We start from the raw sequence: 15,229 nt of genomic DNA on the forward strand, positions 1-15,229 counted from the left end.
CAAATCACAGTTCAGCTGCTCTGGACTTACTTGTTCTTCTTTCAGTATTTTGACTCTTCAAAAATCTGATGTTCTGATGTTTTGCCAATCCTCTGTATATTTGTGTATGAGTATGTATGCTAGAGAGAGACAGACTTCATGTGGATGGCTTCTTTTAACTGCTTGATTCATTATCAGAGCAAACTTCTCCATGTAAGATATTTGTTAAATCACATTTGTCTTACTATGCCGTTTCTAATTTTCAAAATCATCAGTTTGGGCTTTTCCTTAAAAGTCCTAGGGGTAAAGAATGAAGCTTCCTAGCCATGTCCTACCACCCTGACCTCTACTGAGTCAAATATAAGGATTCAAGGATTATTAAAAGGACTGAGCTGACCAATGACCACAGACACAGGATGTTGTACACTTTTGGGAGTTCAAGATCCCAGAACAGCATTGGTTGTCCAACTGTACCCTCAGGAGACTTCTTAGTCAAAAAGCAAGCCTGAGCCCTCCACCATCTGTCTTTGAGCATTACACCCTGCCCTCACTGTGGATTTTGAGGCCCTTTCCCACAAAGAGCCCAGGCCTAGAAGTTGCTGTGTGGCATCAGTGGAACAAGGCTCAGTGCATTGACCAACCTGCCGGGGAGTTAGCTGCTGAGAAGCTACAGAGAATGGCAGAGAGCATAAAATTCATGTCCAAATGGCCTCATTCAAAGATTATGGTGCTTCCCATCATAACCTGGTTTTAAATAGAGGAGCTGTAGAGTTATGTCATCTAAACATCTATCCCAGAGAGAAGCTGAAGGTGAGATTTCTGCATTGGATGCTAGGTGGCACTGAGGAGTGATCTTGTCATGGCTTATTCCCCTGAGAACAGGATTTGCTGGCCGCCTGCCTGGTAAATAAAGGTGCTTGTTCTGGGAGGAAAGGACGCAGGGCAAGAGCCCTCTGTGGACCCTTGCTCTCATAGTTGTGAAATTGGAGAATTACTATCCTGCTGCTACCTGATACTGGCTTGGGTCTGTGAGATGGCGTTCCAGAGCATTAAGGATCCGGGCCCTCTATTTATGTGGCATCAATTGTGCAGGATTGAAGCTAGGTAATAATTGATAGCTATACAATCTGTAGTTATGTGGCCAACTGGTGTCCAGTGTCCTTTGAATCTCAATTCTGACATATTTTGTTGGACACAGTTTTGACTTGTCATTAACATACAGAGGATTCCCAGAGAACATTCCAGGAGATGGAGATCTTTACTTTTATAGAGCGGCAGCCTGGCATGAAATTAGAAATTAGAAAAGTCTCTGCCATACAGTAGGTGTGTGAGTAAGCAAGACCTAGATTCCAGCTCCATCTGCCACCAAATTATCAATATGTTACGGAGTAAGTTATGTGACCTCTCTGGGCTTCCATCTCTTCATGCGTAAAAATGAAATGGTTGAAGAGTTTTTCAAAGTATGCTTCACAAACAACCTGCATCAAAAGTTTCACAGTGCTTGTTATAATGTGTATTTTTGGCCTTTACTCTGATATGTGGATCAGAGCCTCTAGAAGTGGGCTGGGAGACACAATATATCAAGAACCATTGGACAAGATGATCTCTAAGGTTTCCTGTGCTAATATAATTACAGGGAAAAATCAACCTGAGACAAAAATAGGAAAATCACTTTGGACAGACTGGTTCTTTCTGCTTCCTTTGGGGCACAACTCCTATGACAATCCTGCTTTTTCCTCTACTCCTCCCCTGCAACTTCTCACTCACACTCGCACTGTCTAAGCCTCTCAGAGCTTGTTCTCCGCTCACTGAACCTAATCAGCCTTGGCTATGTGTATTTTCTCCAGCTCTCTGCATCTGTCATTGTGTACAGGGTTTAGCTTGCTAAAAGCATTTTGGAAAGTTCTAGTGCAGATAGAAGGTACTCATCAAGTAGGCTTACCTAGGCCAGAGGCCCATGAGGAGAGGAGTGAGCTGAGGTTGCTCCTCAAGCTAGAATCCTAACCCATTACCATCAAAATGCCAGTTTTTTAGTGTCAATGGATCATCCAGGCAAATGAATCAATAGAGGGAATTTCAGACCCATTTAAAGATGGAGAGGGCAACATCTTGGCAGATGCACAGAAAATTGCATTTTGGAAGACATAACTTTTTGAGATTTTCAGAATCTTATCAGTAGGTGGGTGCTCCTGCATAAGATTGATTCTCCATATAAAAAGTGTGCATTGTTTCATCTAGATGGCTTTATAGAGAAGAGATTCAGGTAAAATAGCCTAAACCTATAGAGAAATTCAAAATATTTAGAGACCAATCCACATTTTTAACCATCTCTTCCAAATGTTTCAGCTTTGATGCATGTGGGAATATAAGGATTCAGCACCGTAACTAAACATAATTTCCACGTATGCAATTCTTATGCATAGTCTAATTTTTTTTCAGGGTCTTTGAAGCTCTAAGTACCATGCACTAGAGGCTATTTCTCCTTGTCTCATAAAGATGAGACACTCGGTCAAAGAGAGATGTTTACTCTGAAATTCTCTCAAGAGATCTCAAGTTGCTGTGGCATTCAGAACAACTCTAATTATTTAAGAGAAGTCAAAGGATCTGGTGAGATGCCATGGTCTGAACATTATTTCCTTTTTAGTTAAGGTACAAACATGAGTTTATGATTTTCTTGAAGTTTGAATGAAGGCAGTTTGATGAGTGGTGTGGATGGGCTTGGAACTCACCAGTTGCACCTTTCTTGCAAAGGGGTACTGGGACAACCCCAGCTGGTAGGGTCTATGAGTGATGGCACATGACCTGATAATCCCAGGTCTGGAAATGCTTCTGTTAGTTTCACCAGATGAATATACTGCATCCATAACAAGAACAGCAGCAACATAATAGGACTGTATGAACGATGATAAGTAACATTTATTGAGTGCTTCCTGTGAACCAGGATGTGAACAAGGCCTTTCATATATATCTACCTCATTTAATTTCTTTTAATAGTGGACACAATTATTATTTTCATTTGCACAAATGGAGAAGCTGAAATTTAGAAAAGCCAATAGCTTCTAAAATCATCCAGCTGTTGAGTGCTAGAGGCAGAACTCAAGCCTAGAGTCTGCTCTCTTAAAATAGTAGGAAGTACAGGCAATGAACACTTGAAAAACTAACCTGAGGATATCCCACACTCAGAAGGAACTGTTTGGAACATTGCTTTTCATAGCTTTCCAGGTTTCCCCCTCTGAACATTACATATAAAATTTATTATATATACAGATCTCTCCATCTTTTGTAATCTGTTTTTTTTTTCATTTCACAATATATAGCCTAGAAATATTGCTATGCAATCAGAGTTTTAATGACAGACAGTGTAATAGTCTGCTCACTCCAGGTCTTCCAAGTGTTGGCAGCAGAAAAATGCTTATCCAGCATGATGCCCACAGAGCACACAAGGCGATGGTTTTATAAAATGCAAAGCTGGGCACCCAAGCAGATATCAAGACCACAAAGTCCGACAGCTTTGAAACCTACTCCAGCACATTCTCACATTCCTATATTTTACAGACAAGGGTAATGAGCCCAAGAATTACCGCCCTCCAGCTTCAGGGGAGTGAAAAATGAAGGGTTGTTTTCCAAGTAATGTGACGCCAGACAGCTGGCTCAACAGTCAACAGTGCCAGGCCTGCTCTGAAGGCCAGTGTTGGCCCCCACCTCCTTCTTACCACCGAATGTCACAGTGCACCCCAAACCAGAGAAATCTGTCCTTCTACAGGATGTATAACTGTGAGACGAAAGCAGGTTTTACTGGCTTGTGGTTTCCTAGGCTCTTAGGATGTTGAATATGGCCTGTGCATTGGCAGCTGAGGAACTCAAGAGAAACCACGAGGTTGGAATTGATTAGTTCCTGTTGGTCCCCGTCTTCCGCCAATATCAGTACCTGTCTCTTGATAAATAGACACATGAACATACTCCAAACACAAGGTCCTTGACAGCAAGCAATAAAAACATGCCTTGACCCTCTGAAATAAATTGCACCAAATGGAGTTATTGTTTCCATTTATTATTTATTAGTCATGTCCCATGGAGCAACTAGTGAAATAAATATTTTTTTCCATTGGAAAATGAATGTATGACCTGTGAAGAATAACTTCACAATCAGATGTAATAACAATCACAGAACAACTATTCTCCCTGGCTTGGACCAAATTTAATTCTCTCTGTCCCAAGTGCAAAATTTCCTTTGCAGATTAATGTATCGCTTTTGCCACTTCATCTTTTCTCAATTCATACTTCAAGTTGTCTCTCCCTCCTATTCCTTTCCTTTCTGGCCACCATACCAAGTTCTCCAACAGTCTCTCCCAGAAGCCACAGTTAAGGAAATATTACTGAGGCTGATAGGTTTTAAAGGAACCCAGTGGTCCAGGAATGGATTTTGAATTAACTCAAAAGAATGCTTACTTCGGTAGGATATTTTATTTGGAATAGGAGGAAATGTGTCATTTACTGACATTAGCAGTTTATCCAGTCACTGTCACATTAAGATGTCTGAAGATCATATTGAGAATTTGGTTAATTTGTCTCACTCCCAAAGATGACCTAGAAGAAGTTGGAATCATTTACATTTATTATCACCTAGTGTATCCTTGATAATTTGGTAGATACAAGTAGCAATATTAAAGATTAATCAAGTGGCAAACACTGTTACTAGACTATTCTTTTAGTCACAAAATGGAGTGCACTGGGGAAGTACTTGTAAGTTTTCTAAGCCGTTTTTGCCATTCAGATAACTCATGCAATACCATCTGCCTTATTGTATTTTATAATTATCAGAATTAAGAGTACCTTAGAATTGTAGGTGCTGGTTAAGTGGTGGCCTCCCCCATGAGTGCAGTAGAATAATCCTTGAGCAGCCTCCTAAGGTACATAGTGCTTCTATTGACCTCAAACCTCAATAATACCCTATTTTGTAGCCAGAGTGAACTTTCTAAATGATTGTCAACCCCTTACTTAATAATGTTAGTAGCTTCCTTTGTATGGCCATGCTCATACAAACGTGAGCATGGTTAAAGAATTCATCTCAGTCTGGCTCAGGTCGTCTCTCCTGCTACTTGCCCTCACTCTACTCCTTAGCTATGCTGTGCACTACCATGGGTTCTCCTATGTCCATGTTTGTAATCATACCTAAGTCTGGGTGCAGGCTAGCCCCTCCACTTGAACCCTACTGTGTTATACCTCAACCCCAGTCTACCTTTCTTTAGGTCTTCACTTAGAAGCCACTTCTTATCAGATGCTTTTCCCAACTATTCTAGTAGATAACTATTACGTGGTGTTCCCTTGGCACCCAGAGACTCTCTCAGGTGTAATTACTATAGTACCTATCAGTGGGCCACCCCCCACCCTTCTCAGGCTAACTCCCTTTATAGCTGTTTCTCTATTTCATACTTAGCTCCACTGCTGTTCATCTCTTGCAACCCTGGACTGCTCTTCCCTAAGACAAGATGCCCCCTTGCATAATTCTTTATTCCCCACTAAACTACCATTAAAAGGTGTATGAATATTTGAATTTACTGAGGATTTGCAGAGGTGTTAGAAATTCGTATCATGGCCACAGAAACCACCTGTGGATCCAAACATTAAACATCTCTGGACTAAATGTTTCCATCCCCCTGCTGGGAAATTCTCACTTTTCTAGGCAGTTCCAGACTACTTCCATGGAATTGTCTGCTGTCACCCTCGCCTCCCCACATTGTTCTTCTTTTCCCTTTGAAATCCCTTCTTCCTTCCTCCTTTCCTTTCCCTTCTGCCTTCCTCCCTCCCTCTTTATTTTCTCTTTTCTTTTTTACCCTCCTTCTTCCTTTCCTTTCCTTTCCTTTCCTTTCCTTTCCTTTCCTTTCCTTTCCTTTCCTTTCCTTTCCTTTCCTTTCCTTTCCTTTCCTTTCCTTTCCTTTCCTTTCCTTTCCTTTCCTTTCCCTTCCCTTCCCTTCCCTTCCCTTCCCTTCCCTTCCCTTCCCTTCCCTTCCCTTCCCTTTCCATTCCTTTCCCTTTCTTTCCTTTTCAGGATGATCTGCTAACCAATGTGATCCTTTCCATACACAAATCATGGTTCTATCAAAACTCAACATCTCAGCAATCAAGTCCATCTTGACACCTGATAGGCCTGTAAAAACCTATAAGGTCCTTCTCAATCTCATCTTCCAGCACCGTCTAAGATGTTCCTTCCCCTATGCTCATTGGGGCTTTCTTGCTGCACTCAGGAGATACAGGCATGCCATCATCTTAGATCTTGTGCTGGCTGCTGACTCCACCTGGTACACTGCTTCCCAAATGGTCACAAAGCTCATTTCTTTCCCTTCTTCTAGCACTTTACCCTCTAAATCATTGTCTATGATTGTCTGTCTCCTCTCACCAGATCGTGAACTCCATTGGAGTAAGACTCTTGGGTTTTGTTTATTGATGGATCCCAAAAGCCAGGGAGTCTAGCACATAATAGGTTCTCAGGAAACATTTCTTAAATGAAAAGTCTCCGCTAACTTATACCCCTTTCCTCTTCTCACCTTCAAGGTATATTTTTTCTAAATAAAGCTAGTTACCACCCTAAATGATTAGGTAATAACTTTTAGATTTTTTCATACTCCTTTCTGTTGAAATTGCCTATATTCTTATTTATAATTCCCACTAGACTGGCCTTAGCATTCTGTGAGGGTGGGGACCTACACATCTTACTCTTGCTGAGAGCATCTTAATAATGCTTGGTTGGTTTATAACAGATTCTCCTTAAATAATCATTGACTAAATAAATAACAGTAATGTGTGACAATTGTACATGGCTTTATTTATATATGGAGTACTTTAATTCTCCCACAGAGTGGTAATATCACTCCCATTTTAAAACTAAGGAAGCTCAGTGATTTTCAATAACTAGTCCAAGGTCATGCAGTAAGGAGCAAACTAAAGTTGAGCTTTCTACCTCTGAGTTCCATGTTTTTTTCCATTACACTACACTGTTTCCCCATTTCTCCATTCCCAGATCCATTATGCTCCTGGGCCTCTGACTCTATTTGTTAGTATATTCAAATAACGTCTGTAGGAGTGGTTTGTTATATCCATTAGAGTGAACATTGGAAATATTTTCTTTCCCCTAGGAGCCATAAATGGGTATATCAGACAACCCATGTAACCATGTCTCCTACAGCAGGTGTACATGAGGCAGTCCTTCAGCTGGGGTGATATGAATTATTCTAGAGTACTCACCTCCCCAAGGGTGAGATGGTGGTCCCTAAACTTTCTATCTCATGAACTTTTACTCTTGGCTAGTGTCCAACAATTCCGCACCAAAAGTTCACTCTGTGGGAGTGGTGTACATCAGCAGGAACTAGCACATTAGCGAAAATTAATTTTATCTAAGCAAAAATCACCTTACCTTATCTTTGTGTGTGTGTGTGTGTGAGTGTGATTTCTCACTTTTCTTTCTTTTAAACCATATCATCTAGTTCTTCAAATACCTCTTTCTGTAAACACATCCATTTTATTTTAATATTTCTTTGGCTTTTACTTTCTCACAGATACATGTTAAAAGAAAATTTTCAGATTCTCTCATTTATTTACATCGTGCAGATCAACATATTACTTTTTCATGCTATTTGGGTATCCAAATGACATGCCCTATACAGTGTACCAACCCAATGGTAGAGTCAGGATTCCAGAACATAAGTCCTCTGAACATTTGACTATGGGTCCTTAAGAAACAAGCTTTTGGAATGTCAGCTCTAAAGGAGTTGGCTTCTGCTTGGAGACTTTCCCCATACTCTCCAATACTGCCAAGTGTATGTTCTGTTTCCCTGACTTGAAGTAGTAATCAGGGCAGAATTTTTCATTTCTAAGATAAGAACAGAGATTTAAAACATGGATTTAATTATAGAATTGACAATTATTGGCACTGCTCATATTAGCAGTTGTTTCTCTGGCACATGCCATTCACATTTAAGCACTATGGCTACCAAAGGAGTTCACAAAATCTTTTGTGTGTGTCTCCTTGAAAGACCCTACCCAGAGAGGTAAATTACACTACAGATTAGCAATGAGCAGTTGATTCTCCAAAGCATACTTAGGTATGCAAGGCATTGTGATCCTAGGATTTTATTGATCACTGAAAGTTTCCTGTGCTCTTCAACTTCGATCAATCATGGAAAGTGGTAGCAAAAGCCTTCTCAATTTCTGTGAGTTTTTCAAAAATACTAGCTTGCTTTCTTCCTATGAGTGCAAGGTTATATCCCAATGTCTCTGTAAATGTTGGTGGGAGGTAGACAAAGGGAATAGACTGCCTTAAATGTGATAGGGTGAAAAGTGGCACTGGAGGTAGCAAAGAAGAAAAATAGGAAGGAAAGTCCTGAGACACTGTCTGTCAAGGGCACGGGCTGATGAAATGGCTCATGGGGTGGGACCAGGAAATCTTTAGGCTACAAAGAGAAGGCCTCCCACACCAACCATTCCTGTGATCATGCCATTCCTTCTGCATCTACCATGAATTGCTGCAGACTCACATATGTAAAACTACAATGAGTATATCACATAGACATAGTTTGAACTCTTTTACTGTACCTTCTAATAATAACCTCTGATATAACTCCTGATAAAAATAAACTTTATGGATATATTTGGATGCATATATGTGCTTTTTAACTGAAAAGTCAATTTTAAAATCTTGAGCTAAATAGCTTAGTGGAGCTTGGATATTCTTGCCATGTGTTTTTATACCCATGCTATATGGGCATTGGAAGATAGCTCACCAGATCACATACAGATGCATGAAATATCTCATGGGGCCAACAGTAATTATTCTTCTGAAGACTCTTGGTTTCTATTTTATTCCTCAAGATGGATCTATAAATCTGATAGCAATTGTATTACATCAAGTGTAAGAAGCTGTTAAATAAATGTAAGGAAAAGACAGGATGTTTAAAATGTCATGTCAAAATAAATAACCGGGTGCTTCACAGCAAAGACAATTTTACATCAGCATGGATACCAACACATGGAAGCAATTAATAGAAATATTTTCAGTGAGAAATAGAAACATATCTATGGCCATTACTGAAATGCATTAAACAAGATGAACTTTTTGGAGAAAGTGAAAAAATAATATTTGCTAAAAAAATAAAAGCTTTTGGCTGTCATACAGTAATGTGTAATACTAGTGTTTCTGAGGTTCCCAGTCCTTCAATCCTCTTTATTCATGAATGCGTTGGAAACTGCAGATTTTGATTCAAATCACCTTAAATTCAAGGACTGTGTTAATGTCTATTGGCCTCCTTGGAGGATTTTCCTAGAATGATTGTGTTGTTTGGTATTTTATTTGTTTTCAAAATGAAGAAAAAATAATTCGAAACTGGATATGGATCACACTGTGTATGTGCCTCTCAGAAATTATTTTCTGAAAAATTATTCACACTCCAAAAAAAGCAAAATTGGCCCCCCAGCCCCATTTCTCTTACTCCTTAAGCCCCAGATGACCTAAGCTTAAAGATACTTGAAAAATAAAAGTCTCCAGAGGATATCCAACGTGTGGAATGAATTAACAGGAACCACAATGGCACTAAAGTTAATAATTATATAGTAAAAGAATGAAAAATTGGCATGCTTCTGAAGTTAACATAACAAATAGGGAACATGTAAGGAGCACGCTTTGCCAAGTTTAAGATGAGCTCAAAAACAGGAACTTTGAACTAGAATTGTACCTATTCTTTATGTTAGTTTACTCAAAGTTGATTTTTTATTTTTAAGGGGAAAAGGTCTAAAAATATATATTTTGCAAGTGACAAAAGCTGTTGGATATTAAATGGCTCTTAGAAAATAATATATTTATGATTTGAGTGTAAATGAGTCAGAAACATATGGATTAGATTTCCTTTAAATCTGTTCAAATATTAAAAGCGAGGGGGGAGGCACTTGGCAAATGTATTGGAAGTTTTTCAAAACTGTGATGTCTAAATGTATACTTTGAAAGTGCTATGAAGTCTGGATTCTCCCTAGACTCAATGATTAGCTTAAGCGGGTAGATCCTATAGTCACAGAAGGTTAATTTAAATAATTTCTTTGACAGTGGAAGCTTATGCCTTCATGTAAGAATCATTTATCAACACTCAACTGGAAACCCTGGAAAGGGATTCATCTGCAAAGCAAAATATTAAAAATTTCATATCTAAGTGGACTGAATAAGGCCAGTTTTAGACATTAAATTCTGAATGTCTGATTTTGCATTGATATTTTTATTTATTTATTTTTTGTATTTTTTAAAATTGGAGTTCGATTTGCCAACATATAGTATAACACCCAGTGCTCATTGATCTTTTTAAAATCTAATATGCTTTCAAACTTTTGAGAGGTCTGTTCCATTAACAGGTTATGTTGTACTTTGCAATCACTCAGTTATATTCAAAGATTTACTAACCTCTAACTCATGGACACCATATTCAGAGGAGATGGTGGTGTCCCAGTGCATCCCTGCTATTGTCAGCCCTAATAAGAACTGTATTTTTAGAAATGTGATTCAATAAAGGTATATGGAATATCCTTTGAAACTCTGGAAATAAAGTTGTGTAGAAGCTGTCAGTTTCCTGTGGTTAGAGCTTCATATCAGCATGGCTAGGACAGGATTTGGACCAGCAAGTTGAGCTCCTGATTCATGTTCTGGATAGCACACAAACCCCACCCGTTGTCCATAAATTCCTACCCCTCATCACAAGGTGGTCCAGACAAGACTGTGTGAAGGGGTCAGCATGCATTCATTCTCATTGCCAGAAAAATGAATCAAAATTTATGGGCCACAACCACAATATGAAGGACAGATTATTATTTATGTAATAAGTCCATGATTATCTGTTTTGGCCTTCATTTCACTACAAGATCTTTTAACCTATTTCTTGATGACATTGGCATTATTAGGAATTCTTTCCCAATCAACTCACTTTTATTTTATCTGGCATGAAACAATAAGGCTTATGAGAGTTTTCACTATATCATGGATACAATGCGCATTTACTTTTTTCTCATCATTGCAGAAACTGTCAAGAGTTGGACTGTTTCCAACTTTCAAGAAAATATGTATATCTCTGTATATGTATAAATATGAGGATCCGAATATTTTCTTTGAAAGCACTGATATTTGGATTACTCCGATTTATTTTTAGGCTTTCTCTTTTCACTGGAAAAAAATTGCCCTAAAGAAATTTTGCTCTATACTTTTCCCACGATAGGTGAGAAAGCGAGTCTTTAAAAAACTAGTGGTGAATTGCCCTCTCAAAAACACAGAAAAAAATGTATAAAAAATTTGGAAATGACGTGACCATTTTTAGAGTAGCATAAAAACAGCTTTTTAAAGTAAAACTGCCCCTTGACATTTAATGATGACTCAAAATAGAGAAAATCTAGCATAAGAAAACTTTTCTTTTGAGAATCTATTGGCTACTTTCTGTAGGGGAGATGATTACTTTCTAGGATTTAAATTTTGACTTTAGAAAATGGGTATAAGATTACAGTTATGCAAGAGGAATAAGTTCCAGAGATCTGCTATACAATATAGTGCCTATAGTTAATAATAGGTATTATAATGTTATAATAATTACAGTAATAACGTATTGTGTACTCAAGAATTTGTTGAGAGAGTAGACCTAATGTTAAGTATTCTTACCACCAAAAACCAAAAAAAAAAAAAAAAAAAACACACACACACACACACACAAAACCTCAACAAAGGGACACAAGAAACTTTGGGAGATGGTTATGTTTATTACCTGGATTATGGTCATGGTAACACAAATACATAAATCTTTTCAAACTCACCAAATTGTATACATTAATTATGTGCAGATTTTTTGCAGGCTATTTATACTTCAATAAAACTGGAGAAAAAAGAAAATAGAACTCAAAATAAAACATAAGATAGTTCTTCTGTGTGGATTATTCCAAAATAACCAATCCCGTCACAGGTGTCATTTATTAGTGTTAAGTTGTATCAGATACTCTGGTAACTGCATACTTCACAGATCATTTCTATGGAGTACTTGGGCAACTCACTTGAATTCTCTCTACCTCAGTTTCTTGATTTGTAATTGGACAGTAATAGCACCTACCTTTTAAAGTTGTTTTAAGGATTAAATGATTAAAAGAAAAGATTAAATGATAAAACAGTGCCACAATGTCTGTCCCACAGGAAATGCTCAACAAGTGGGAACTATTACTATCACTATAATTTCTCTCTTAAGGGAAGGCAATCAAGGCTTGGAGATGTTAAGGTCACGGACAGACTGAGATCTGCTAACTCCAGAGTATATGCTCTTAACTGTTTAGCTATGCTGTCTCTGTATTGTGCATGCAAATATATTAGTTCAGAAATTTTTCCTTTTTACTTCCTAGGTAATGCCTTCTGGGTCTCATTTACACAGAATCAAGAAAATATTTTTTGGTCATATTTCTAAGAACACATGTTTCTTCTGTTCCCTTATTCCAAAGATAAATATTCTAAAACTGGTGAGTCCTTATAATTATTTTACCCAAATATGATTCTATGTAAGTTGAAAATATTTCCAGGTAAATTCTCAGTTCAACATTTTAAGGTTGAACCATGGAGATCATGTTCTGCACCACTGCAGATTTCAATGAAGTGGACCATGCAGTTTTATAATCATGTATATATCTAATTTACCTGAAACCTCATTTAGTCTCTGTGGAAGCAGCAAATAACATCTGGCTTTACTTTGAAAGTCCACAAAAGGGTCTTGTTTGTGAGTCCACCATATAACGTCATCCTAGCCATAACCATGCATTCAGAAGGAAACTTAAGAGTGTCCTTCCATGGAAAGTTTGAGTGGCTCTAATATTCACTTTGTGAAGACGCTTTCAGAGAAGCAGGTACCACTCTTCCAGAGTGGAAAAGAAATGTCAACTTCAGAAAGGCACAGCGTTTTGACTGCATCCTTGATATGGTCTAGTGATCATAGTTCTCCACTGGGTTTGAGAACAGTGTTGGTATTTTATTGTTTGCTTCCATGTGGTTCTGGCTGCTATGGGAACCACCACTTTGGTGTTCTAATGGTCAGCACATCTGACTCACTTTGGGGAAAGGTACAGTAACGCTATGGCACGCTTTCAGGAAAAAAGCATGGAAAGCAAAACAGAATTCATGACCCCCTTAAAATAAAGGGACACTGTCTAACATACAAATCAGGTTAAACTTGAGGGCCTGGCTTGGCAGGGTGTAAAAGAAGTTCAAAGATGGTATGCCTGGGAGTCCGTACTCTCTTTTGAGTGATGGTTTCTCTATTCACACTACCAACCTCTTAACTACATTTTTAAACACATAATAAAACAGGCCATGACCCTAGACCAGAGTTCTCAACACTTCACTATGTCATTTAGCGCTGTATTTTGAAAATAACTGAGAAAAGAGTGTGGATTATTCTGTGATTGATTCAACTAAGTTCCTTCCAGGGAGCTCAGCAGTGGCTCTTTTGTGACCTGGCATCCCAGCTTGTCTCCAGTGTTGGCTCTTGCCCTAGCTCAACTTTGTACCTCTCTGGGAACAACACACAGGGCATTACATTGGCTTTTCCAGAAGACCTGGGAGATCTATTTCTTTTCAACCCCTTTCTCATAACATCACTACTTATTCAAGTCATTGGAAACACGATTCTTTTTTTTTTTTTTTTTTTAAGATTTTATTTGAGAGAGAGCAAGAGAGAGAACGCAAGGGGGTGGTGGTGGAGGGGCAGAGGGAGAAGGAGCAGCAGACCTCCTGCTCATCAAGAAGCCTGCAGGGGGCAGCCCTGGTGGCGCAGCGGTTTAGCGCTGCTTGCAGCCCGGGGTGTGATCCTGGAGTCCCAGGATCGAGTCCCACGTCAGGCTCCCTGCATGGAGCCTGCTCCTCTCTCTGCCTGTGTCTCTGCCTCTCTTTCGCTCTCTCTGAATAAATAAATAAATAAATCTTAAAAAAAAAAAAAAAAAAAAGAAGCCTGCAGGGCTCCATCCCAGGACCCTGAGGTCAAGACCTGAGCCAAAGGCAGATGCTTAATCAACTGAGCCACCCTGGCATCTGGGAAATCATTCTTAAATATGAGCTCTCCCATTTTTTTATAATAGGGAAAAGAAATGGTAGCTGAGATACCATTAAAATTTCCTGGTCTCGCAAGTAATAGTATTCCATGATGAGAGAAAATGTAGAGGCAAGATTTTCAAAGACTTTGTAATTCAACGATTAAAAAAAAAAAAAAAAATTCAAGACTGATGGGCCCCTGCACTGTGTTCAAGTAAGCCCCGGGATCCTAGATTAACTGCTGGGAGTGTCATCTAAGACCTCTTTCACCACCAGGGGGAGCAATGTAGTAATCCAGGCCCTTTATGAAGCCATCTGGTAGCAAGCTTCTAACTCAGTGACTTTACAAGAGCCAAGAAAATAGTTCCAGGAGGAAGTTGTCTTCCCAATAAATGAGTAAAGATGGAGAAGTCATTATGACTTGAAGACAGAGAATGAGCTCCTTTTGAAATTCTGTTTAGCGAGAAACTCTAGCCCAGTTGAACACTCAGGGAATCAAGGAATGTTTGTATCAATACTTATCAGCAAACAGTAAAAGGGATGCTAGGAGACTACAGGGTGGAAATGTCTTTCCAACATAAGCAATTCTCAGAAATGGCTAAATGATATTTATTTATTTATTTATTATTTATTTATTTATTCATTCATTCATTCATTCATTCATGAGAACTTGGAAGCCCCCAGGAAAGACTGAGTAAAAACAAGTATGGCTTCAAAACCATTAAACAGCAACACCCTTTTTGAACTCGGCCACAGTAACTTCTTGCAAGATACATCCAGGAAGGCAAAAGAAACAAAAGCAAAAATGAACTATTGGGACTTCATCAAGATAAGAAGCTTTTGCACAGCAAAGGATACAGTCAACAAAACTAAAAGACAACCTACAGAATGGGAGAAGATATTTGCAAATGACATATCAGATAAAGGGCTAGTTTCCAAGATCTATAAAGAACTTATTAAACTCAACACCAAAGAAACAAACAATCCAATCATGAAATGGGCAAAAGACATGAAGAGAAATCTCACAGAGGAAGACATAGACATGGCCAACATGCACATGAGAAAATGCTCTGCATCACTTGCCATCAGGGAAATACAAATCAAAACCACAATGAGATACCACCTCACACCAGTGAGAATGGGGAAAATTAACAAGGCAGGAAACCACAAATG

The sequence above is a fragment of the Canis aureus genome, chromosome 28, assembly GCF_053574225.1.
Source record: "Canis aureus isolate CA01 chromosome 28, VMU_Caureus_v.1.0, whole genome shotgun sequence".
Lineage (NCBI taxonomy): Eukaryota > Metazoa > Chordata > Mammalia > Carnivora > Canidae > Canis > Canis aureus.